Below are 26204 nucleotides of genomic sequence, written 5' to 3' on the forward strand. Positions count from 1 at the left end.
TAGCTTCCCAGAAGGGAAAATCCTAAAGAAAGGATTTTTATGAAAATATGCCTGTGACATCTGACTCCTACCCTCAAACTCACCTCTTAGACATTATTGCATGCAGCGTCGTGGAAATGTTTTGATGATGTGTGCAGCTCTGTGAGTGTCCATGTGAACACATGGATGTCAAGATCAGGGACAGAGTGACAAAACCCCAGCAAAATTACCTTTGCTTGCTATTGCTAGAATTCCAGAAATCTTTTTTTTTTCTCCCATATGTCAGGGAGCAGCAAGGGTAAGGCAGGTGGGAGTAGCACTCCCATTCAGTGAACAGTCCCACAGAACCAAACAACATCAGAGAGGACGTGGAATGATAACCAAGGTTCTTGGGTCAGGCAAGAATCCAGTGATTAGCACTGGATTTTGGGCACTCATTGACAACCAGCTGAACATAAGCCAGCTGTGCCCAGATAGCCAAGAGGTCAATGGCACTTGGGCTGTGCAAGCCATGGTATGGCAGTCACTGTCCCCTGGGCTGGCGCTGCTGGAGCCACACCTCAAATCCTGTGTCCACTTCTGGGCCCCTCACTGCAAAATGGACATTGAGGGGCTGGAGCGTGTCCAGAGAAGGGAACGGAGCTGGGGAAGGGGCTGGAGCACCAGGAGGGACTGAGGGAGCTGGGGGGGCTCAGCCTGGAGAAAAGGAGGCTCAGGGGGCCCTTCTGGCTCTGCACAACTCCCTGACAGGAGGGGACAGCTGGGGAGGATCAGGCTCTGCTGCCAGGAAACAAGGGACAGGACAAGAGGAAATGGCCTCAAAGCTGTGCCAGGAGAGTTTCAGGTTGGACACCAGAAAGACTTTCTTCACTGAAAGGGCTGTTAGACACTGGAATGGGTTGTCCAGGGAGGATGTGGAGTCCCCATCCCTGGAGGTGTTCAAGAAATGACTCGACATGGCACTCAGTGCTCTTGGGCTGGGGGACACAGTGGTGTTTGGTGACAGGTTGGACTCATTGATCCTTGAGCTCTTTTCCAATCTCTGTGATCCTGTGACCCCCCCACATGTTTGCAGCAGCAAGGCAAGGCTGAGATCAAAGCAGCAGGTGCAGGCAATGACTGGGACACAGGGGACACGAGGCAGAGCAGAGGCACTGCCACTGTGCAGCTGCACCCAGATGAACCCCAGCTGCAGGGCGATGCTCCTGCGCTCTGGCACTTGTGTGCTTCCAGCACAAGTGCCATCCACCCAGGAAGTCTGGCGCATCACACAGGACGGCAAGTGAGGCTGCCTGATACAGGACCTACCTCTGGGCCCCTGACAGTGCTGTTTGGTTACTGTGGCCCTGAGTAGCATGTACGCTTTCACTGCCCTCAGCTGCAGTTTCCCCACATGCACCATCTGCTCATTGCTCCAGTACCTCTCTGAGCCCAAGCCTGAGCACCCATCTGTGGCTTTGGCTAGGTTAGAAGTGTTCCAGCACCCATCCCCATCATGCTGAGTGAATTTTCAGGGCTGATCTTGATTTGTTTGCACCATCAAATAAGCATGTTGCCATCACCCATCCTGCTTGCTCAGCTCAGGCCCTGGGGGACAGTGCTCTGGCCAGGTGCGTGCTGCATCTGCCCATCTTGTGGTCACCCTTGGTTTCTTGTTGTCCTTCACAGAGCAGCTCTATTCCTGTTGCTCCCTGGTGAAGGTCTGGTGCCTTTAGACCCCTCTTCAGTCACTGCTGGAAGAGTCAGGTACATGCAGGGGCTGTTCTGTTCTCAGGGAGTTTGAATTATGTTTCTGGGATGCCTTTATTCCCCCCTGTCTCTACAGAGGACACTGGGAAGGTAGGGCCCCCAAACTAGGTTGTGTGAACAGCAGCAACAGAGAGGGAGCAGACTACACTGGCAGAAAAAAGTCTCATGAGTGTCATGATAAATGTGCTGCTTTTGAGAGAGTGAAAAGGAAATCTAAGAGGAAGAGATAAGGAGAACAAAATGGTAAAATAATCTATAAAGAGAAGGTGTTGAATTGAGCTGAAAAACACTGCTAAGAGAATCTACAAGAGCTGGAAATTGTCAACCAGCACAGGACTGAGCAAGACATGCTCCAACCACAGACACGATAAATGAGAATTTCTTCTGTTTCTAACATTGTGTGTGAGCACAGTGTCCCTCAGTCCTCTTTCTGCAAATTTCATCTCAAGTCCAATGGCACATTTTACTCTCGGACCAGAGGACTTACCACTCGTGTCCTCTTTGCTCTCAGAAAGCCTTCCCTGTTTAATTCTGGGTTTTGAATAAAAAATAATCCTACAAGGAACTCCCATCCAGTGATACTGTGGGTGCTTCTGCATCTACTACAGCCACATCAACCCTATGTTCTGAATCCTTCGATGTGAGAAAGATATTCCTACCCTCTGTACTTGTTTGGCTTTTTGCTGGGAGACAAAGTCATCCTCTGCACAGAGTCAGTGTAAGATTCAGTTTGTCCACAGTAAGATTACACAAATTGTTTAATATAAAAAAATAAGTAGCCCTGGCAGTGTTTTTAAAAGCCTTGGCAATAGCACGTGGGAGGGATTTCATTATTCTGCAGAGTGGTTCTTCTTATGAGCAAAACGCAAACAGAACCAAAACTTTCCATTTCTCAATAGGCATCTAGTGGTTAAAGGGCCTCTTTTTTTAACACTGCACTGAATTATGACTGTACATTTCTAAATGGCAGCTGTTTTGAAGGCCCTGCACTCACTAAACGGTGCTCCAAGTATAATATCAGTGTTATGGATTGGATACTGGCAGCCATTTTGCTCTAACCAATTAGTTAGCCAAAGATACAGAGAGGGGATAATTTCTAAAGTTCACAGTTTGAATTTTGACTAGAGACTAATAGTGGGTCATTGTGAAAAATGAGGTCTGACTTCGCTATGCTCTGAAGTGTGCTGTGAATCTCCTCTAAGTGTGACCAGACAGCTTTGGATTTTCCTGGAGAGAGGCTGAGTCACATCTGTAAAGATTTTTTGGTGGATGGTGCCTTCAGTTCCGAGTAAGGTGAGTGGGAGCGTCTGCTACTCCCTCAGAACACATACAGAACAGCTGGGGAGCTGCTCCTTTGCTCAGCAATGAACTGGCCACTGATGCCAGCAGGCAAAAAGACAACTGGCTGATGAGAGCCTCTGAGCTGCAAGAATCTGCATGTCTCTCGGCTGTTGTCTGGGTCCAATCCAGCTAGCTCGAACCCTAGCCCACATGGTCTTGCATAGACAGAAATAAAAGACGAGAAGTGCTCTTCTCCGCATGGGGATGAGAGTCCTGTTTATTGGCTTGGGACAGAATGCTGTGGGCCCAGCAACCACCCAGGTGGAAAGGAGGGCATAACACACCTGCAGTGGAGTTTTACACCCAAGGATGGGGGTACATCCCCCCACCAGGGGGGATAACAGGGGAGTGTATGGGGGATAGACCATGTGATGGGAGAGGGGAAATACTCTACATGACATACCATACTCACCACAAATTTCCCATCACCTAGTGCAAAACAACAAGTAAATAAACTATTTAGTGCAATACAACACTGAGCCTCGGTCTCCATTGAAGCACTATTCTGTGGGAAACTTGGAGAGAGCACTTGAGAAGTGTTAAGGCAAGGGGATGCTCCTGTCTCTGAGCAAACTGTCCCCTAGCCACACCATCAGCTGATTGCAGCCACTGCTCAGGAGCTTATGAGTGGCTGCAGGGCAAATGCTCCCTTGGCAAGCACAACTCTGAGCCAAGCAAGGGAAAAGGTCAGGCTGAAGCTGCATGCCACAAAATCAGGATGTTGCAAAGATGGCTTTAAGGGAAACCTTTTAAACCAAGATTTACCAACATTATACTTTCCACCAGGATCTGATTTTCTGGTCCTAGCTCAAAGTCTGACCTTCATAACACTGTCTGCCTCTTTTTCTTCTGCTGTGTGCATGTATTTTCAAGCTACTATACAAGATCCCAGCCTACAAACAGGTGAATAAAACTCAAATTTGCCAATATCTGCTCTTGGATTTGTGGGGGCTGACTCCACCAAAAGCAGGAGCACAACATCTGTGCCTCCGATGTAGCAATGCAGAGCACTTTGTGCAAACAAAAATAGAAGAAAATAATGGCAGAAATGTGCTGCTGAGCTCTTCAAAGCCATTCAGATGATTTAACGGTAGTGACAAAAGCTGTGTCAAATGATTCCCTTGCTTATCTGACAGCATCTAGATATGTCAGACATCCGAGCTCCATCACACGAGGCTTGGTGCTCTGATAATAAATATTGCTTGCCCCAGAGCTCTCTGCATGTCCAGGGAGAGATGAGCTGCCAGGAGGGCCGCATGGAGCTGTGAACTGATTGAGATTAGCAGCAGCCATGGAACACCAGCTGTCTGTCCTTCATCTAGAAAGGAGCGAGCAGGGAGTAAACTTTAAAGAGATATACCAAGAAAGACATGGAATGCTATTTACACATTATGACTGGGAGCGTTCCCCATACATAGAGGGTAGAATAAAAAAATTGGGAGGAAATCTAACAGACAAGACAGGAATTTCTATCTGCAAAGGCAAAGGCAGGAATTGATATTGGCTGTGAAATCTATAACTGAAGGTTTGTTATCTGAGTTTCTTCCTTTTTGACCGCAGAAAACTTTTCTGCGTCTCATTTTCTTCCAGTGTAACATGTACACCCAGCAAATACTCCAGCTAAATCATTTCCAACCTCTGGATTGTTTGTGGACTGTTAAGTTTCATTGCTTTGCTCTTCTTCCTAAATTGCATGCCAGTTTCTTGTCTTAATTACCGGAGTGAAGGAGGTTAAATACAATAGCAGAAAGTCACTCCTGAACATTCCAGAGCATTTTTTTTAATCCTAAATATCTGAAGTGCGTGGGATTTCCATTAATAAAGACCAAAGTGTCTCTATAACCAATTTTTTTTTTTAAATGCATACCTTTTATCTTTGTGGGCTGATTAAAATCCTCCCCAGTCTCCTCTTTCATTTACTCAAAAAATATATGTATGTTTTATTATCCAACTAGCAGTGCCTGTAGCAACTATCTGTGTCCTAAAATACAAACAGCAAAAAAGTTAATCTAAGATGATATCCAGGATGAGGGAATAGAGTCTTGGGCTGTAAAAGTCAGGGGTCAGCTGTAACACAGCATGGACAAGTCCCCCAGTCCCCTGTTCCTGTAGCAATGGGACTGCTGTGATGCCAGAGTTCAGGTCTGGAGATCCTTTGTTGTTTTGGTAACTAAAATTTATCTGCATGCCAAATGATGTTTCCTTTGGCCAGCAGGATAGTTTGTGTTCTGCCACTGGCAAGTTTTTTTGCTGTGAAAATAAACTCTGCTGATAGTTCATCAGATGAATTAGCTTTTGCCTCGATTTCCAGGTTTTTTTCAGGCCTCTGGCATGACTAGCTTTAACCTTCTGATGGTGCTTGTGTGATCTTCAACATCAGTCTTCTATGATAGTTTAGATGAGATCAATTTGCTTGTTTCCTTTGTCTCAAATAAACTGGCAGCTTGCACTTCTCCTCTCTTTAATGGCCAAAAGACCAGTTCTCTGTGTTCTTCCCCCCCAGGTTTCAGGGAGGTGAAAGGCCCATTGCAAGCTACCCACAGCAGAAGCCCACGTGGTGCCAAGAACCTCTGAGTGACACTGGCAGTGCTCTGTGTGCACCTGTGGCCAGGATTTTATAGGGTTTTAGAGAGTTATGGGGAAAAAGAATAAATCCAGCTTCTGTTCTTGGGGAGGAATATGATGTGGAGTTGTGGGAGTGCAGATGGTATAAGGATGGTTGGAGGTGGTTTTTGCTTTCCAGCTGTGGAGAAAGTGTGATTCTGTGTTTTACAGCAAAGAATTTCATGGGAAAAGGTTCTCTTCTCCCTTACCCCTCCCTGTTTTCCCTATAAGCACAGGGAGAAAAAGAAGGTAGGGAGTAAGGTAGGGGATATTTGTGCTTGTGGAAATAAAAGCTGAGGTTAACTGTGCTTTTCTTCATGAAGTACAGCAACAGCTAAACATTGGTGCATGAAAAATTACTACAATTTCTTTCTTTTTATTATTGCCATCATCAGAGCTTCTCTCAAAGCCATACTAAGCACAAGTATTTAAATATTAGGCTTCTTTAAAAGACTGAATCAAAATATCTCGAAGTAAATTGTTTTCATTCTACCCACAGTTGTAAATTTAACAAGACAAGGTCTCCTTTTCCCCCCTTTACTGATCTTGACAAGTGTTTGGCTGAATGCAGAATCACGTTCCTGGCAAACATCATTGTGCCACTCTAGTCTCTTCCCTGTGTTTGCTGACCCCATCCATCCCAGAACAGCTGCTTCTGCAATGGACTGGAAGGACTTTTATTAGTGGTGGGGAATTTTTATGCGCTTTATTGGCCTGTATACATCTTTCACATGAATACAGAAGCTTTTTAGGCCTGCAAGATGAGCTGAGGTTTAGAATCACAGAATAGCCTGGGTTGGAAAGGGACCTTAAATATCATCTCACTCCAGTGCCTCCTCTGCCACGGGCAGGGACACCTTCCGCTATCCCAGGTTGCTCAGAGCTCCATCCAGCCTGGCCTGGAACACTGCCAGGGATCCAGGGGCAGCCACAGCTTCTCTGGGAAACCTGTGCCAGGGCCTCACCACCCTCACAGGAAACAATTTCTTCCCAATATCCAATCTAAACCTGCTCTCTGTCAGTGTGAAGCCATTGCCCCTTCTCCTGTCACTCCAGGCCCTTGTCAAGAGTCTTTCTCCCTTTTTCCTGTGGGCTCCCTTCAGGCACTGCAAGGCCACAATGAGGTGACCCCAAAGCCTTCTCTTCTCCAGGCTGAACAATCCCAATTCCCTCAGCCTTTCCTCCCAGCAGAGGTGCTCCATCCCTCTGATGCCCTTGGTGTCCTGGCTCTGGCCTGGCTCCAGCCACTGCACATCCTTCCTCTGAGGCTATCCCAGAACTTTTTAGCCCCTCAATGAGGTGTCCTTGGAACCAGGATAACTTGTACCTTAAAGTGCAGCTTAGTGCAGCTGGCAGGTTTTGAACCTGTCATTTAAGAACTGTTTAGGTGAAAACTTTTTAAAAAAAGTGTGCAAGGGAGGGGAGTTTAATTGCCCATAGCAGAGGCTGTCATGGTCTTTGGAGAGCATGTTACTGACCCTTTATAATTCTTGTAAATGCTCTTTGGACTGTAAAAGCATTTGGGTAACAGCCAACACTTTAATTGTGAGAGTCCATGGAAGGTCATGGCATTATCCAAGGAATATCTGTGTGCCTCATGGAGTCAGGTAGGAGAGGGCTGTGAGCCCCCTGTGCTCAGATGGTCCTTCCCAGCTCTGTAAGTGCAGGGACACCCTAGTGCTTCTTTCTGCTACCATTCTTCACCTAGCTCACCCAAAATCTGGGCTTGCTGGGAGGTGCCCTTCAAAATGTGCTGCACAACTTTCCTTTTCTTAAGAAGGGTCAGTGCTAGTCCTAAGCAGCTTGGCTATGGTCCTGTTAATTAAGTAGCTGTCACTGATTTAAAGGATGAATCAGCAGGGACTTCATTTGTTGCTGGCTGAGAGCATCCAAACAGTCAGTAAAGCTGCCAGGATGTGTTTAGTCCTACATATTCCTATGCTGTCCCCTCCACGTGACAGAGCCCTGTGTGGGGCTGAAACAAGTCTGGATTCACAAAGCTGACATGAAATGTCAATACTGCAAACCATTTCTGACATGCATGGGCTTATCCTAATCCAACTTAAGGTTTATGCAGACCCAGTCATTCATAAGTCCATCAGTCACCCAGCCCCTCATGTGTGCCCTGAGCCCCTGGAACAACACAGGGCCATCTGTTGCTTTAATGGAGGATTAATTTCTAGGAAAATCCAGTGCCCAGTATCAAAGCTGATATGCTTACATCCATGTTTGGCCAATTTTTTTAGTATTTTTATTCTGGGCAGGAGTTGAATCTCAACTGAGATAAATAATGTACATGCATATCTTGAGATTGAGCCAGCATGTGCAGTTTTCAGAGCAATGAAGTCAGATTTGCTCAATCTTGTGACTTCAGGTGACGGCTTTGTCATTTTTTATCCTGAACCTGTAGATGTGTATGGAGATCGTCAGGAATTGTGTCTTTCTGAGGAAGAAAAATCATGCAAAAGAATTTAATTAATCATCGGCCTGGCTTGGAAGGAACCTTAAAAATCACCCAGTTCTACCTCTCTGCCATGGGCACGGACACTTTCCACTAGCCCAGCTTGCTCAGAGCCCCATCCAACCCAGCCTGGAACACTTCCAGGGATGAGGCAGCCACAGCTACTCAGGCCAGCCTGTGCTAGGGCCTCACCACCCTCACAGGGAAGAAATCCTTCCTGATATCCAATCTAAACCTGTCAGTTTGATCATGATTCAGTGAAATTAACGTGGCAGGTAAATCTATTTATTTACTTAATCACTATTATTTTTAGCAGCAAATTAGAATGTCAGTACAGCTAAACATAAAATGGTTGTCAGAGGATAATGAGCAAGCCACTGTCAGTGTAAGGTAGGGGCCTGCACCTTCATTAAGTGGCATGATAAACTTTTTGGGAAGTATCTGTTTTCTTCAAGCTTTTTATTTTTCCTCAGGGAAAATGGTATGTTTAGGGGCAGGTCCACATTTCTGGAGGTTTCTGTTGTTTTTCTTCACCAACCTTTACTGTGGTAACTTCTGCCCTGGTGGTTTTCTGTGTATCTAATATACAATTCTAGCTCTTACTCAAAAACTATCTAGGTGGCTTTGAGTGTTGAGTCCCTGAGAGCTTGGAGCTCTGGCTGGTCCCAAGGATTTGAGCTGTACCTGAGCACTCCACCTTCACGAAAGTTTTAGCAGGATCCAGTGTTAGCACACAAACCCAGACAATACTGGAATAGTGCTCACATAGGCCCTTTTCCCTTTATTCTTCATTCATAATACTCAAAATTAAATAGTTTCTCCAGATTTGTGTGATGTGTCTATTTTAACTGAGGGATTGAATGGTGTGACATGATTTTTCTTGGCACGAAATCCAACAGAAACTGTTCTTTTTCTTTTCCAGAAACAATCCCCATCTTTTCTTTTGGATGTCCTCATTTACAGCTTGGCTACAGCAGTAGATGGAAAAGCTTTTAACTAAGAGCTTGAGTACTGACTAGGAATAAACCTCTGTTCTTTCTCCATGTTGTTCTCTGCCTTTTGTTATTGCTTTTCAGTCTTTCAGAGAATCATTAAGGTCAGAAAAGACCCAAAACATCATCGAGTCAAACCATTGACCAAACATCTGCAGTTCAGCCAAATTATTTCCTGGTTTTTTTTCCATCATTTTATCTGCAATAACTTTCTTCCCTCTCCAGTTTCAGCCACTCTCCTGCTCCTGTCTCCTCCATCTCCCAGTTGTTGAAAAGTCTGTGATCCATCTTTCCTCACTGGAAACGAATGCAGGGAAAAATGCAGGAATGGTTCTCCGAGCAGAAACTGCACAATCCTATTTGCAAGAATCTCCAACTTGAAGAACAAAACAAGGCACAAAACTTAGGAGAAGGCCAATGGTGTTGGAAAGAAATAGAAAACATTTTGTTCTGTTTTGTTTTTAATAGGAGATAGGAAATTGTTGAAAGAGTTTAATATGGGAAGCAATATTAATAACCCAGGTTGTTATTTAAAATTATAGTTAATGATAAGGAGTGTTGTAGAAAGGATACTGCATCCTACTTCTTGGGCCAAGTTATCTTAGGAATCAGAATAAATTCATTTACAAAAAAATCCCCTAAACTGAGCTTATATTTGATTAAAGGGGCAGTTGGTCAGAGTAGTCTGACCTATCTCCTTTGTTTTAACCTATCATAAGCAGATTTCTTCTTTGCAACCAAAAATCCCTCTGCAGCAGTCTGAATTAAGCCCAGAGCCTCTGTCAAAATACCTGAAAAGTAGGTTAAATTGATACAAATATAACTTCATTTTTTTAAAATTGAGTGTTTTTAAAATAGGGTGATACATGCTGCTTGAATTAAATTAAAAAACCAGAGAGAGGAATCATGAGAACCCAAGTATCTGTGAACTGGGAATGAGAATGCTGAGAACAGATTTGCCTTGCCTTGATATCTTTAAACACTTCTTTATAAAATATTCTTCATGAAGCTATCAAAACCATCTCTTTTACTACAAGTGTATGGTTTCTTGTGCTGAGACACAAACAGGAAACTAATCGGGGGTTATTTCATTTACCCCTGTCAGACAATACTGATTGCCTGACAGCGCTTGTATGAAGGAAGGAAACCCTTAGGGAACACAATGCATATCTTGCTATGAAATCCTAGACCTCCACATAAGAATAGACATTTTAACATCATTGCATTATTTAGATAATCAGCCCCGAACCCCCATGGCTCAATCTACCCTATTGTGGTCTTTGCACCATCCCAAGGTGTGGAATGGAATGTCTTGAAAAAAAATCAGGTACATTAATATTTAATGTTATATAAAAAGTGAAGATTGTCTTAAGAACTTGTTATTAAGATATTACTGTATCTTACTATATACTAAGATATGTTCTGCCCCTGTGCCCCTCTCTGCTGAGCCCCCCTGCAGGGCCGCATCCAGCCCTGGGCCCAGCACAGCAAGTACAGGGAGCTGCTGGAGCCAGGCCAGAGCAGGGACACCAAGGGGATCAGAGGGATGGAGCAGCTCTGCTGGGAGGAAAGGCTGAGGGAATCGGGATTGTTCAGCCTGGAGAAGAGAAGGCTTTGGGGTCACCTCATTGTGGCCTTGCAGTGCCTGAAGGGAGCCCGCAGGAAAGATGGAGAGAGACTCTTGACAAGGGCTGGAGTGACAGGACAAGGGGCAACGGCTTCACACTGACAGAGAGCAGGTTCAGATTGGATATTGGGAAGAAATTGTTTCCTGTGAGGGTGGTGAGGCCCTGGCACAGGTTTCCCAGAGAAGCTGTGGCTGCCCCTGGATCCCTGGCAGTGTTCCAGGCCAGGTTGGATGGGGCTCTGAGCAACCTGGGATAGCGGAAGGTGTCCCTGCCCATGGCAGGGGCATGGAATGAGATGATCTTTTATGTCCCTTTCCAACCCAAACCATTCCATGATTCTAGGGTGTTAAACCCACAGTTTTTCATCCTTTCCTCAACTCAGCACAGATGTCACCCATGGAAAAGGATGTAAATAGGATCTTTTCCTTGAAGTGCTTGGAGTTTGTTCTGTGAACCAGAGATGGTTGAACTGCAAATCGACCTTGATCAGGGAGCTGATGCTGCCTCTTTGCCAAGACATGACACCAGTCTGTGGGGGACTCTGATGATGTTTTAGATGGACAACAGGAAATGGAGGATGATTAAGACCTGCCACTGCCTCTTAGTCACAGGAATGGTCTCCATCAAAGGGATTTGACGGGGATTACAACCTGGTCTAGAGGAATGTCTCCCTGCCTGTGCCTAGGAAACTGGAATGAGATGATCCTTAAGATCCCTTCCAACCCAAACCAGTCCATGATTCTGAGATGATTCTATGACTGAAAGCAGCTCCCTGAGTTCAGCAATAATGAAGTCAAAGCCTTTCATTTTCCTCACAGCTTGAAACAAAACTGCTGGGTTCTGTGGTTTGCAGCCTTCTCCTTGTCTTTTACACACCATGAGGAGCAAAGAGAAGGCTGAAAGAGGGGGTCAGATAATGGGGAGAAAGGTGGGGAGTTACTTCAGGCTGCAGTCTGAGGAGCTGCAGGGCCACTCAGCTATGTTGATCTCGGTCTGGGGCCCTCTCCTGTTCCGTGATCCACACACCACTATATCCAGAGGATATAGTGCAGGGTGTGTTCCCCTTAAAGGGCTGAGAGACCGTGGGCGGTTTTGGCCCCATCTCTGCTGGTCTCTGCCATGAGGGCATGGGGCATCCCGATGTGAGAGGCAGATGCCGGAGCTGTGGCTGCCTGGAGCCAGGCTGGGCGGCTTGGACAGGATTAGGAGCGGGTGACAGATGCACAAGCTGGCCTGAGGGCTCGGAGCATGGCTGGCCAGGCATAAATACCACAGCTTATACCGCGGACTCGGGGTCTCGCACGGCTGGATGTGCGGGGAGGAGGAGCAGGTTCAGACCCTCTGCAGGAAAAGGGAGGAAGGTGGCAGATGGGTTTCAAGTGGGGAAATACGCATATCCCCGATTTAGGGCTTTGGTTCAAGGAGAAAGAGCCGGTGTTACAGCAGCGTGGGGAACTTCTGCGCTGGGAACGCGCAGCAGGCTCGAGGCTGGCGTGTCAGGATTTCCGCAGAAACGCGAGCGCTCCCGTGCGCCCTTCCCGGAGCTCAGCCTGCGGTGTGCCGGGGCCTTCGAAACCTGGCGGGTCCTGACAGCCCGGGGGGAGACGCCGCTCGTGTCTAGGGATCCCGCAGGCAGGCCAGGCCGTGCCAGGCCTGTGCCAAGGCTGCGGTGATCCCAGCAGTGCTGCTCCCAGCGCGGCCCTGGGCTCGATGGCACCCCCCAGCAACAGCGAGAGCAGCGGGACCCGCCGCTACCGCGGGCAGCCGGCGCCATCTCCCGGTGTCGGGATGGAGGGAAGGAGGGAGGGAAAAGAGAGAGAGAAGGAGGTGGAGAACGAGGCAAGGAGGAAGGCAGGAAGAGAAGGGGGCAGAAAGAGAAGAAGAAGCAGGGAAGGGAGGAAGGAGCGGGGAGGGGAGGGGAGGGGAGGGGAGGGGAGGGGAGGGGGCAGGGAAGAAAGGAAAGGAAGCAGGGAGGAGGGAGGCAGGAAGAGAGAGCGTCTAGTTCTGTCTCACAGCATGTTAGCAATTGCCCTTGCTTGGCTCCACAGCTGTCCAGTTACTCATGTTCGAGACAGACACATTACTTCTATTCTGGGCTTCTACAGGAGGTCTCAGAGGGACAGGGAAAACAGGCAGCACCTTTACCTTCAGAAACTTGCCCCAAAAATAATTGAACATTTTCTCCGGGTGTGAAAACACCCTTATGAAGGTGTTCAGCATTGCTAGGTGTTCTTCCTCCTCCATCTGCCCTATGTTAACCTGGTTCTGTTTTTATTCAAGACATGAAGTGGATGAACTACGATTCTGCAGCAGACTGAGTTTAAAAAACCACTCCATGAAAGGGCACTACACTACATTACACTGTAGTAGGCCATTGGTATATATAGCCATGGTCTTTTTCTTTCCTTTGGGTTTATTTGGTCTTTTTATTTTCTCTGGGTTTGTTTGGGTTTGGTGGGTTTTTTTTATTATTTGTTTGTTTGTTTGGGGTTTGTTGTTGTTGGGGTTTTTTTGTTTGGCTGGTTTTGGCTTTTGAGTTTTTTCCCCTTTTTCTTTGATAGAGATTGAAGAGTCAAAAAAAAGCTTCTGGTTTTCCTTGCAAAACAAGTTGTATGTCTGTGTAGATTCTCCGTTTGGGCAGCTTCACAGAATCCCAGGATGGCTCGGGCTGGAACGTGTGGGGGGAGGGGACAAAGATTATGAAGTTGGGACATCCTGGGACGAAGCAATCAATCATAAGTAAAACATACATTTTGTTCCAGAAGGTTCCGGGTTCCCCACCTTTCCATTGGATCCCTCTCTAAAGACCATCCTCACCCTGTTCTCCTATTGGTGTACCCCAGTCACCTCACTAGAAGACCCGTTCTGTAACCCATTCTTAGTGGTCAAGGGGCACCCCCGAGCCCACCTACTCCTTCCCCCTTTATAAACCCCATTCCCCCCCGGGTTCGGGGCTCGGCACCTCGGCTCTGGTACCCTTCAACAGAGCCGTGCCCCTCTTTCCCTCCCCGCCGGCACCCTCGGACTTCCAGGGATTAAAAAGCCTGTTGGAATTATACTGCAGTCACCGAGACCTCTCTGTCTAGCTGAGCCATCTTAAACATCCGGGACTGCGCGTGCCCGTGACCGCAGCTGGATCCCTCCACGGCAACAGATGCTGAGGAGGGGGCCAGCCGGCACCGACCCAGATTCGGGGCTCCCGGCAGTTAGCTGGACCCCGAAAACCCACAGGAACGGACCACAGTGGGGCAGCTGGTCCCACCTCCCTGCTCCAGCAGGGCCATCCCACAGCACAGGGCACAGGATTGTGTCCAGAGGGGTCTGGAATATCCCCAGTGAGGAGACTCCACACCCTCTCTGTTCAATCTGTTCAGTCCTCCGTCCCTGCCCAGGACAGAAGTTCTGCCTCCTGTCCAGGTGGAACCTCCTGGCCTCAGTCCCTGCCCGTTCCTCTGGTGCTATTGCTGGGCCCTGGAGCAGAGCCTGGGCCCTGCTCGGAGCCCTCCCTGCACACAGGGACACCCAGAGCTGAGGGCCCCTCTCAGCTGGGGCTCCTCTCCGGGCTGGAGAGCCCCAGCTCCCTCAGCCTTTCCCTGCCACAGATGCTCCAGGCCCTAAATCACCTCTGCAGCCTCCGCTGGCCCCAATCCAGGAGCTCCATGTCCCTGCTGTGCTGAGGAGCCCAGGACTGGACACAGCATGGCAGGTGAGGCCTCCTGAGTCCTTCAAGCTCTTCATGTGTAACTTGACATGTTCAGTGTGGAGTGATTTTTCTTCCTTCCCACACCACACTTTCCCAAATGGGAGATGGCTCCCAGGACTCCAGGGAAGGAGACCCACGAATATGGTGAACCTGAGTGGTCAATGATTTCAAATTATGGTGATTTTTGTGTCTAAAACAATACAGAAAAATCATCTTTGCAGACTTTCTACTAGATGGGACCTCTAAAAAGCAGCTTTCAAAGTAAAATTCTCTTATAAATGATCAAGTCGTGAGCCAAAATTATCAAAAATTTAGCAAAGGTTTATTAATTTGTCTGCGAGACCGAAGTTTGGTCTTCGAAACCACCACAGCCAAAGAGACAGCATCGAGCCCGGGGTTGACGCTGGGTGAACACGGATCTGACCTCCCGGGTGTCAGACTCTCCCCCGTTCACGCTCTCTGCTTCTTGCAGTGAGGTTTTATACAGTTTATTGTGCCTGAGGCAAAGATGACCGAATTTCCTTTGTATCTCTTCACATGCATTGCTGTTTCTTTCCATGTGCAGAGCTGGACATGGAAAGAAAAGCCGGTTCCAGGTGTGTAGTCAGCGTCAATGGGCTCCGGGGAAGCCATGTATTCAGATGCATCAGGTTGGCCGCTGCTGACTATCTTGATAGATGCAATCGGCAGGGTGATAATCGCTCTTGAGTGGCTCCCAACGACTCACGATACCGGTGATCATCGCCCTGGAAGCTTCTATTCCTATGTTAGGGCATCACTCGTTATTTTAACTTGTGTCCGGGAACCCGTTGAATCTAAATAAGACAGCTGTTCCCGGTCGGGATGGTCAAAAGACATGCTTTGGATTTCATAATATTTTATGCCATACATTAGTAGCATTAATTATCCCTACCATATATTACAATTCCAATCAGAAAAAAAATCCCAACAACGAAACACTGCAGTTGTATAGGATGCAATATGAATAACAATGTTTGACTAGTTTTTGACAAATAAAGATGTAAATTTCTACTTCTTTCTCATTCTCACTCTGTTCTGAAACATTTAACCTGCACCTGTCATGAGAATTCTTAAATATAAGCACTTTATATTTCTTCCACATTTAGCATGGCAGCTTTACACTTCAAAATATTTGCTGATGTCTGTCTTTATTTCTGAAATATGCTGATTAAAAAAACTCAGATGTTTACAGAAAAGTTTAGCTTTGGAAAAATATTCAACTACATTGTCAGTTAAAAGTTTTAAGATGGCCTGTGCTACGATTTAACAGTTCTGAGCCTTTTTCATTGTGTTTTTTCTTTTTTTCCCTGCTTGAAACCACTTTTGTCTAATTAATTAATTGTTAAAAAATATCTTTAGTTTGAAATCTTGAGATTTTTATCCTAATTCAGGAAGGAAAACAGTAAAAATCACTATACCAAATAGTGAGTATGATAGGAAACCATTTCCCAGCTGCAGCCATGGGCACCTGAGTCTGTTGGCCCAGATTTTTGTTTTGTGACTGCAAGTCCTTATACAGAAAATTCTGGATCAAGTCAGGATTTTTCTTTATTTAGAGGAGAAATATGATTTGGTTGCCTGTTGTCCCAGGACAGTGGCCTCTCAAAAAGGGTGTTTGAGGTTTCCAACAAGTGATTGTTACTGTTGTTCCAGACTGAGTCACCTGAAGTACTCTTTTACAGACTTAAAGAGGTCTGTGGGATGATGAAATGAGATGAATTAATTTTTCCTAACAGATCTCATGAAGGGAAAAGGAGGTGAAGGCATCAGAAACCATCTTATCCTCTGGAGGTGAAGAAGGAAGATCTATATCAGGAGTATTTGCTGTCTTTTCATTCCATCCATGGTGATGGATATTCTGAGTGCACTGGTTGCAAATATGAGCCCTAATTTTTCACTTTCCTTTCAGATCAGGATTGTTGGAGGGGGGATGAAGCTTGTTCAGCCTGTTTATGTTACTCCTGTTGGTGTCATACCTTCTGTTCCCTTTTCATCTGTGAAAGGATGGGAGGAATGTGAATAAAAAGCAGGGCCATATTTCCTGAGCACATTGACCGGACTTGGCAAATCGTCCTTCAGATCGTGTTACTAATGTAATTCAGCAAGTTTTTGAGCCTTCCCTGCTTCTCACAAACACTTTGAGTTCGATATCCTTTTAATTGGAGACATGTTTCTTTTGTAGTGTCGCTCTTCAAAATCCTTGCCTGTTCCCCAAGTTCCTTCTGCATTAATTGCCTCTTATCAGGAATTCAGTGTGCTCTGGGGGGCTGTTTGTCTCTGCTTTTTGTTAGTCACAAAGTATCTGCTGTATTGGTTTTCCATCTCCACAGTCTCTGAGGGCTCCTGGGAAGTACACGAAATATAAAATTACCCAGCTCTGTCTTTAGATCATGGTGATAGTCCTCTAATCCCCGTGCACAATATCAAGGTACTTTGTTTTATGTAGATGAATGTCACCCCCTGAAAGAAACCAAAGATTTGAACTTCAGCTCAGTGAGTGCAAGCTCTCATCCTTCCCATTCCCAGTGATAAATTTGTGCTAAGGAATTTTGAGGGAAAATTATTTACCTAAAAAGCTGGTATCTTGCCAGAAGATGTGGTTTGGGATTATTTGCCTCCAAAGCTCTGTGGGGGAACACAAATTTAAAAGATTCCCTAAGGAATTATTACCTTTAGAAAACTTATTTCCTTATTTTCCTACCCCACAGATGTTCAAAGGCTCTCTCTTTGTTCCCTGGAGGTCCTGCCCAGGACTGGCCCAGCAGGAATAGGATCTGACCTGTGTTTCTGAGCAGGACACTTGGGATTTGGGGGGTGCTGAAGAGTTGGGTGATGGACATGGGACATGTAGGGCATGAAATTAAGCCAGAGTCCTGTCGTGCTGCTTTGCTATGCTTGTTTATGTAGGGGGCTCTGTGGAGATTTTGTTTCCATTCTCTTTATGGATTTGATTTTTCAATCAATGGCTCCATGCTTCTGAGAATTTTCATGTTTCTGAGTCAAGAAGACCCAATGTCCCTGCTGGTCACCACATTGTGACATTTCTTTTCCTACAACCTGTGATAAAAGCATAGCTCCAGAAAGGAGCTTATTTTTATTTGTTTGGGTTTTATTTGTTTGTTTATTGGGGGAGGGAGTGGGGGTGGGGATGGTGTGGTGGTGTTTTGTTTTGTTTTAAAAGATATTTAGCTGGATTGATCCTGACAGCAGGCACACACCCCAACAATCCTTTCCCATCTGTTCACTTGCATGTGCCCATGCTTCTATTTTTGAAGGAGGGATCACCTCTCTCTTCTGTCTGGATATCTCTGGTGCTAGTAAGCAGTGATAATTCTGCAGCTCTACAGCAATCCAGAAAGTTCCTCTTCGAAATAAGTAGCTTTTCTCCCAGGCATGAGGAGTACTTAAATGTCCTTGAGACTCTCCTTTGTTTTCCCCTCTGCTTCAGCTATATATTTATTTTTATTTCTGTATCTTTTTTGCAGCTGCCAGCAGAAGCCTTTGCAGCCTTGAGTCTTGAAAGTCAGATGTTGGTATTATGAGTCCTATTTTTGCTCTGAGTACTGGCAGGGCACCCACAGGCAGTCTGAGATGGCTCCAGTTCTTAATGTCCCTTGTTGTTGTGTCTGTGCTAGAAAGAACAGCTCTTCCTCTTGACTAACTTTCCTGTTGATTTTTCTTGTTTTCACATGACTTCTCTTGTTCTGGAGTACAGCCACTCAATAATAATTAACAATGCCAATAGCAGGCGATTACAGCCAATCTTCTCTTACACTCCCTTCATTCTAAGCAGTTCTGGCATAAATATAAATAATATAATTACAGTGTAATCTATTTTTGGATGAAGTTCCAAGTACCGCTGAGGACTTCCCAGTGGGAGCAGGAAGTGGGAAGCCAGGGCCATCCATGTTATAAAGAAACAATACCATCAATACTATCCTATTGAAAGGAAATGTTGCAGTATCAGTCCCTATGGAATTGCTGTTTTCTCCTTAAATGTCCACTAGTAGTGGGACCTTGGCAGCCTCTCGGTGTTGTGAGTGCAGTGCCCATAAAATTAGATTGATTGGGACATCATTAAAAAGTGAATCCTTCAAGCAGGATTTTGCTGGGATCACGTCTTACTCCCTGGCCTTGGCAGTGACTTTTGCTACTGATCTCCTTTTGAGATGACCCCGAGCCTTCAACACTCAGTGTCTGGCTCTTTAAAGGGTCAACCTTCTAGATATATTGGATTGCTTTTATTGGTATTAAAATTAGAATAATTTCCCACAGGAAGCTGACCAGATGTCCTCATTTAATCAGAACAGATTTTTTTTTTCTTGTAGCATCCAGCTGTCCTATCACCTTTCAGGGAAGACTCAAATATCTCCCTTGACTTGTATCTGAGATCCCTGAAAGCTGTCAAGAATTGCTCACTCATAATTGCATCTCTGATCCTTCCATCAGGAGTAAAACACAACTCAAAACTTGTCCGGTTTTCGGCTGTTTGGATGGCCTGGAAAGGCCCGGGGTGGCCTTGGGGCAGTCCGTGTTTCAAAGGAACAGAAGAGGCTTCAGTTCTTTTCTCGGTCTCTGTGTTTATTAATTGTTTATCTAAAAGATTTTCTTTCGGCCCGACAGAGGTCTGCTCAGCAGCCAGCCATGAGCACACTCTCCTGCCCTCCGGGCGGTCACCTATCTTTATACCCAAAGTTACGTGTACAATATTTATCATTTTTCCCCAATACCTTTCACCCTTATTGCCCAGTGCACTTTTAGTAATGACCAATCCCAAAGTGCCACCATCACCACAGAAGATGGAGGAGAAGAAGAAGAAGAAGAAGGACAGGACACGCCCCAGTTCCTCCATCTTACTTCTCTAAACCCCCCTGTACAGAAATCCTAAACCCTGTGTTTCACTCTCTAATTAGCTAATCCCTTCACCATTCACCCCGGTGAAATCCTCCTATCCTCATACAAGTGTCGTCTCCTGTGTAGGATCAAAGTCCAGCCACCAGACACTTCTGGCAACATTCCAGGACTCCCGAGCCCCCCAAGGGTGGTCTCGGTGACTCGGCACCTCAGTCCTGAGGTGCTGAGATCCCACAAAAACTCAAGGAAATATCGGTTAGAGCTCAGAACTTCTTTAATAAGAAAAGGAGTTGGTACTCTTATTGCAAGGGAATTCTTCAGTGTAGTTGCCAGTGTAAAAGATTTTTAATAGTTCATTATGAAAGTATTTTTGGGTTATCTTTTATTTAGCTTGTGCAGTGTTTTCTCAGGCTGTAGGAATGCAGTCTGACAGAAAGTGTATGGGAGAATAAATGCACATTTTTACATACTGAAGTGCTGGAAGGCTGGTTTGACTTCAGCTTGGCAGTACAAGAAAGAAATATTTCCTTAAGAATGATAGCCACTGTTGAAAATGAGGCTGATCCACAGACCCTGAGTGAGCATGGAAACTAAACACTTGTCTGCTAACAGCATAAACAGCACAATTCAGTTGGAAGGATGCTTGAAGATATTTTTATTCCAGTCATAAGACCCTGGTGAATTGTATAATAATTTTTATATTAAGTATTTTTTTAAATATTTGGTTTATCTGTTTCCACCAGAATGGAATAAATGAATTTAGGATAAACTGTGCTTTCACTTTTCGTGCAGTTTTAATCAAAACAGGGTTCTTGATTCATAAAAATTCTTGGTGCACATAAGCCTCAGGCTGAAAAGGGGAAGAATAGGGCGCATAATCATGGGCAGCTCCCAATGGGGTCGCTCCCTATCCCACAGAAATCTGCCACTCTGCTCAGCTATTTATTGCCCACCGAAATTATGACAAATCTTTAAATCCTTTCACTTGTTACTGAGATGTCCTGGGGGCTCATGTCCCAGGATGTCTAATTTCTGTTTGACCAAATAGCCCCAGTGGGCAGAATATGGATTAGATTTAAAGCCTCAGGGGACTTCCCACAGCAGCACCTTATTTACACTGGAATGGAAAAGTACATTCTTCCATATGGGAAGAGATTTTTGGATAAAGTGTGTTGTTTGTGTTGTTTGCAGTACAAAACAAATTCCTGGAACAGCTAATGAAAAGAAAACAGGCCCTCAGCTGTTAGGAGTGCAAGTGACTTGGTGGGTTTGATTCAGCCCAGAAATCCAAGGAGATTCCTGTCAGTGAGCAATCCGAGCAAGGCAGCAAATTTTTTTAGACACTGTGGTTTGCAGAGCACATTACAGCTGCTGTACTCTGTGAATAAGGTTGGACTTGATGATCTTGGTGGTCTTTTCCAGCCTTGAAGATTCTATGATTCTGTGATAGTCTGACACTCAGAAACGTGGCCAGAGGATGGGTGAAGGCTCAGCTGCTCTGCCACACAAGGGAGGGTTCTCTAAAGGGACACTGAAGCCTTTTTCCTTGGAGACGGGGAAGAAATGTTGTTCCAAAAAACCTCTCTAAACAAAGTATTTAGTGTGTGGTGGGGAAAACAAGTGTGTTCTGGGAAAAAAATCTAAAAGGACCTTTGATTATCAAAGAGCAACAAAGGCAAGGGAGGAACATTGTCCCGTGGATGAGGAGTCAGTCATGGTATATTTTAAGCAACCAGCAATAGATCCTTTCATATCTAAAAATAAAGATCTGTGGATCTCCTCCAAAATCCGTGAAAGCAAATGGGATTGTTTTCCTTGACCTTTTCAGTTGGAAGCCATAAATAGATGCTTTTTCTCTTTTTGCCCCTTTTGCTGGAGAAGAACAGGACATTTTGGATTTTATAGCTCTTTTCTAGCTGACAGACTGTGTCTGCTGAGTTATGCACAGCTAGATCTCTCTACACTGCCAATCTCAGGAAAAACAGTACTGCTGGAGCTAGGATGAGCTGAGAACAGGTGAATCATGCAAATGGCAGCCTCCAACATGGCTGAGGAAAAGAAAATATTTTTGTACAGATAGAAGGGCAATTGGGGTAACTGTGGTGTCATTATGAGGGGTGAGAGAATTTGGGTCATTAAGGCCGGAAAGGGATGAATCTCCAGACACCTGCTTTGACTTCCTTTGTAACTTGTGCTGTGAAGCCGTGCTCAGCAATGAACCTGGAACTTTTGGCTGGGCAGTAAGACATCTGGAAAGCTCCTTCCTTGATTTCAAAGCAATGTATGTTTGAATGACACAAGGTGTCAAAAATGACCAAAAGTCACTGAATCCCATGTGTGCAATCCTGCAGGGTAGATCCTGTCTCTCAGTGTATTTACAGAAGGCTGCCCACTCCACAACCAGCAATCTCCTGTAGTGTTGTAATATTTTTATTCCTCCTCGTCCCAAAAAACTGTGCAGTGACTTTAGTGCCCGTGCACTAACAGGCCTAGGCACACAGCAGCTTGAGCAGAGAAAGGACATATCCTGTGCTGGTTTCTCAAAATATTGGCAACCTTCCTGCTTGAAGGTCCATCCCAGTCCTCCCACGTCCCTGCATTGTCTATATGGATGGCTGATCCTCCCTGTAAGAGGCGCCTGGAAAAGGTTTGGGTCTATACACTGCAGTCCCTCACTTGCTTGATATTTCAATTCGATTGAATTGAGAGTTTTATCCCTCTGGAAATATTTACCACAGTCCTAGTACCCTGGCCTACCTCCAAAATATAGAAGACATCTCCAGTTGTGCCTGAATTTGACCATGTGGCTGTATTTGCCTTTAAAATCATTGCTGAACTGTTCTGCTGACACTTCATTTTTTCAATGCCCTTTCTGTCAGAAGCAAAACACCAGCAGCAATGACAGTTCATGAAGCAACAATTTGTAGGGTAACTACTTCAAGCTCTGTATGTAGTTAATCTCATCTTTTCCATATTCAAATCCAGTTTTATTATCTATTTTATTTGTGTGGTTTTTATTTTTCTTCAGAGTGATCTTTTAAGATCCTTTTGATTAGCAGGAGTTAAGAGCGCTGTACCCAAGAAAACATTCTTCTTTGAAACAGGAAGCACCAGGAAAGGGTGAATGCTCAGGGTCTTGCACCAGAGCATCTTTGGTTGAGTGATGAGGGTTGGACATCCAGGGAATTGAATTTGGTACATGTCATAGTCTCCCAATGAGTTAGCAGGACTTGTTTGTCCAAAAGCATTTCTGAAAATCAAAGGTTATATTAGTTTAGATAAAGCCTTGGGCATTAGTGTTGAGTGGAAGATGTCTTTTTTTACTCTCTGGTTATGGCTTCATACTTTGAGAGCTTTTTTTAACTCCAGGGAAAAGAGTTCATTAAATACATATTTCTGGAATCCACCAGTGGTTGCTTTTGCTGGAGGTGAATTCAATGTTCCTTTCCAGTCTCTCACTTTTTAAAGTTTCCTACAGCCTGAGAATGAAGAGAGTATTCAAACGTTTATTTAGTTATTTCTCCTGAGAAGGAGGTGCTTTCAATTTTCATTCAGCTCTTGTCTCAAGCAATTATTCAAAATTGGGGGGCTCTCCTATGTCAAGTTACTGCTTATTCAGGAGAAGCTGAATTTGTGATGTGGCATTTTTTATATTAGTGCCCAGCATTTTAGGAGAAACATGCTGTCCTGTGAAGCTTATTCCAAAAGTGTTAGCAATGCAAGAATTTTCTATTAAGAAGGAATGGGGATGCAGGCCTTGGGAAGGGTATTCTAGCACTTTTAGGATGGCTTATGGAGATCTAGCCTTACATATTGACTTACTTGTTCCCTTGTCTTATCAGATACCATGCCACCTGCTCAGAAGGCCTTGCTTGCAGTTGAGCTGTGCCCAGCAACTTGTTTTGCCTCTCATTTGGATAATGCTTTAATCACTCTACTTCTCAAATGGGGGCTGTAAAGCACTCAGTGATTTGCTGTGCTCCTGATGCTGCCAGGGCCACTTTTCTGGTTCAGTTAATTTACTTCCACTGGTTTGTGAAAGCTGCCCAGTGGCAATATTCTGGTAACAGGAAAGAATGAACAACTCTCCTTATTGTACAACACTGAGAGAACTCTCAGTTAGTAGTTAAACTTAACTGTCAGTTGAAGTAGTTAAAGACCCCTGTAGGGTCCAGCACTGATTTGTAGCACCCCCTTCAGCAAGCAGGTGGTGGTTTTGGTTTTGTCTGTCAAGCTAGCCCTTCCCAAGGGAATCATGGATGCAGAGCTCTTGTGACCTTGGTAGGTGCTAGAGGCCACCTCTTCAGGATTAAAGGGGTGGGTGGGAATCATGGAATTCTAATGAACACTGACTTGTGAGACAACACTTGGAGGCTTTTTGCGAGCCTTTTGAACTCTGGCCAGCCCTGCTGGTCATGCTCCTGACATGCCTCCGAGCTGATTCCATGGAGATTTCCTTGCATTTGGTATAGAATGCCTGCTCTCAGATGGTGTTTCACATTCTCATGACTTCAGCCTGCCTGTTCTGAAAGGCCAGTGTGCCTGCTGCTCGCTCCTGTATGCTCCAGTGGCTCAGCAATGCTGTTCCCTGCCTGGCGTGGGATTTCTTTGTTTCTCAGCCATACAGGATCAGCTTAGTTGTCCTGAGTCTCTGTGTCCTGAAAGCCTCTTTCCTCATCACTTGTCAAGCCACACCTGCCTTTTCTTCTCCTCTTCCTACCCCAGACTTTCTCTCTCTTTTTTTGTGATGTTGTTACACTTTAAGTCTTCACTAGGACTCGATGCTAAAGCAAAGGTGGTCAAAGGAGGTAAGGAAAGGATATATTAATTCAGTTATAGGGACTCTCTAAACAAACAACAAAATGAAAGGAATACTTATCCCTGTAGTTCTCCTGCAATTTTGGCATGGCAAAAGTGGTTCTCTTCTTTCAGTCAGAGATAGATTTTTCAGAGCTTTAACACCAAATTTAATATGTCCTTTAGGACATGTGATTGCATAAAATGTGCTGGTGCTTTTCTGCTGGAAAGACTGCTCTGTGCAACAGTTTTTGCTCTGACTCAAGTTCACAGCCCTCAGGAAGCTCTAAGTGGAAGGAAGGCATATTTCCACATGAAGGAAAAGGAAATAGGCATAACAAAGAACTGAGAGAACTCAGTTTTTCCTTCAAGGACAGTGCTTAAGTACTTTGATGTGGTAGCAGAATTTCTTCTTGATGAGGGAGGGCATATCAGCCAAGTCCCTTAGTAACTTACCAAGTGTCCTTCCTAATCAGGTTTTCCACCATGCATAATTATTTACTGTACCTATCTTTTACACCCCTGTTCTGTGAGCGAGATATTCTGTTGCAGAACTTTCTATTTAATGCTGGACTGCCCCGGCTCATGAGTGAACTTTCTCTCCTTACCTCTGAAATGCCTCTATTGTGTTTGTTGCACATTTCCTTGTCCCACTGATGTCTTTGGATGGACAAACTGAGGCACTAAGGGGAACATGTGACTTAAGACCCTGCAAAGAGACAGTGGTAGATGAAGAAGTGAAGATTACACAAGTCTTGTCTTCAACACTAAATCAATGAGAATATACACTGTGTCTCATGCCACAAAAAGGTGATGGTGAGAGACATGAGCTGCTACCATAAAAAGAACAATTTAGGGTGTGTATATATATATATATCCTGACATTTGGAATGTTTTCTTTCCATATGTAGGAGATGTAAGTGTGATTCTGGCTCATGTATCCAGGCTGTGATGTGTCAAATATAAGAGGAAGCTGCAACAGTCTAATGTCGAAATGACAGTGAATGTGTGGGAATATTGTGGGAACTCAGACCTCACTGCTGAGATTCCATTTACTCTGTGTACACACCATGTCCTTTATTATACCCATTTTTATATTAATTTTATCTCATTTTTTTCCAGCCTGTGATACAGGTTATTGACCTTCAGCATTTGTACAGACTGATAACAAAGGATAAGTAAAGTACAGATACAAATAATTAATCAGTACCACCTATGCCCACTGCCCAATTGTTTCTTTTGCAAAACATCTTATTCTGTGACATGACAGGTATGGTTTCTTTTGCTTTGAAAGTAAAGTGCTCTAGTGTTTAATGCTCTGAAGCTTTAAATTCTCATTTAAATGCTTGTCTCCTGAAGGCCACATTCTTTACCCCTTGATGCAGAGACTTTGTCCTCTTTCACCAGCTGCTTAATTTTTCTCTTTTCTTTTGATCCTTTTAGCTGGAACTTTCAATCTTCAGTCTATGGAAGAACAAAATTCTGGCATGAAACATAAAATCATATTCCACTTTCACTTCTTAATAGTGCTTATTTGATTCAAATAACTTTATTTGAAACAAGGAATAGAAAAAATATGATGCTTCAGATAAATATTACTGGGATCAATGGAGCAAAATAAAATAAGGCTGTATTTGCTACAAACCCTGAATTTTACTTGTTTAAAATTTTCACTGCAAGGGTTTTCCTTTGTGATCTCAGGCCAATCATCTCATTTCTGCTGTGATAGGACAGGATGCCTTTCTTTCTCCTGGTATCTTCTATTCTTCTGATGATTTCGGACAAAAATAGGCAGAGAGAAATTAGAGAGAAAGGGAAAGGATGATGTCAGCTGTTGTGCTGTGACTGTGTTAACTTCCTTGACTTAGGAAATCTTGTTTAAAGATTATTCTGGCTCATCCTGAACACACAGATAACTCCTTGCAGAAGTGTAAAAGTTCAATCTATCCCACCAGTGTTAGAAAGACAGAACATATTGGCATCTCAGTAAACCCTTACATTAGAATTTTAAATAGAATTTAGGTAGTTTGTTATCTGAAGTCCCGGTGAAAAATATTTAACCACTCTCAGCCTTA

At 44.7% G+C, this 26204-nt stretch overlaps 1 protein-coding gene across 2 annotated transcripts in view; it reads left to right on the forward strand.

The window, feature by feature from the left end:
* KCNA5 (potassium voltage-gated channel subfamily A member 5) overlaps positions 1-26204 on the forward strand; it is a 168310-nt gene that overhangs the window by 50289 nt on the left and 91817 nt on the right. The window contains exon 3 of one of the 2 annotated variants that reach the window (XM_064701782.1): positions 16215-16269. The exons of the other annotated variant lie outside the window; for it this stretch is intronic. The gene's annotated coding sequence lies outside the window, so the exon portion shown is untranslated. Of the gene's footprint in view, positions 1-16214; positions 16270-26204 lie in introns of those variants that run through there. 2 annotated transcript variants of the gene reach the window in all.

This window comes from Zonotrichia leucophrys, chromosome 1A, assembly GCF_028769735.1.
Source record: "Zonotrichia leucophrys gambelii isolate GWCS_2022_RI chromosome 1A, RI_Zleu_2.0, whole genome shotgun sequence".
Taxonomy (NCBI): domain Eukaryota; kingdom Metazoa; phylum Chordata; class Aves; order Passeriformes; family Passerellidae; genus Zonotrichia; species Zonotrichia leucophrys.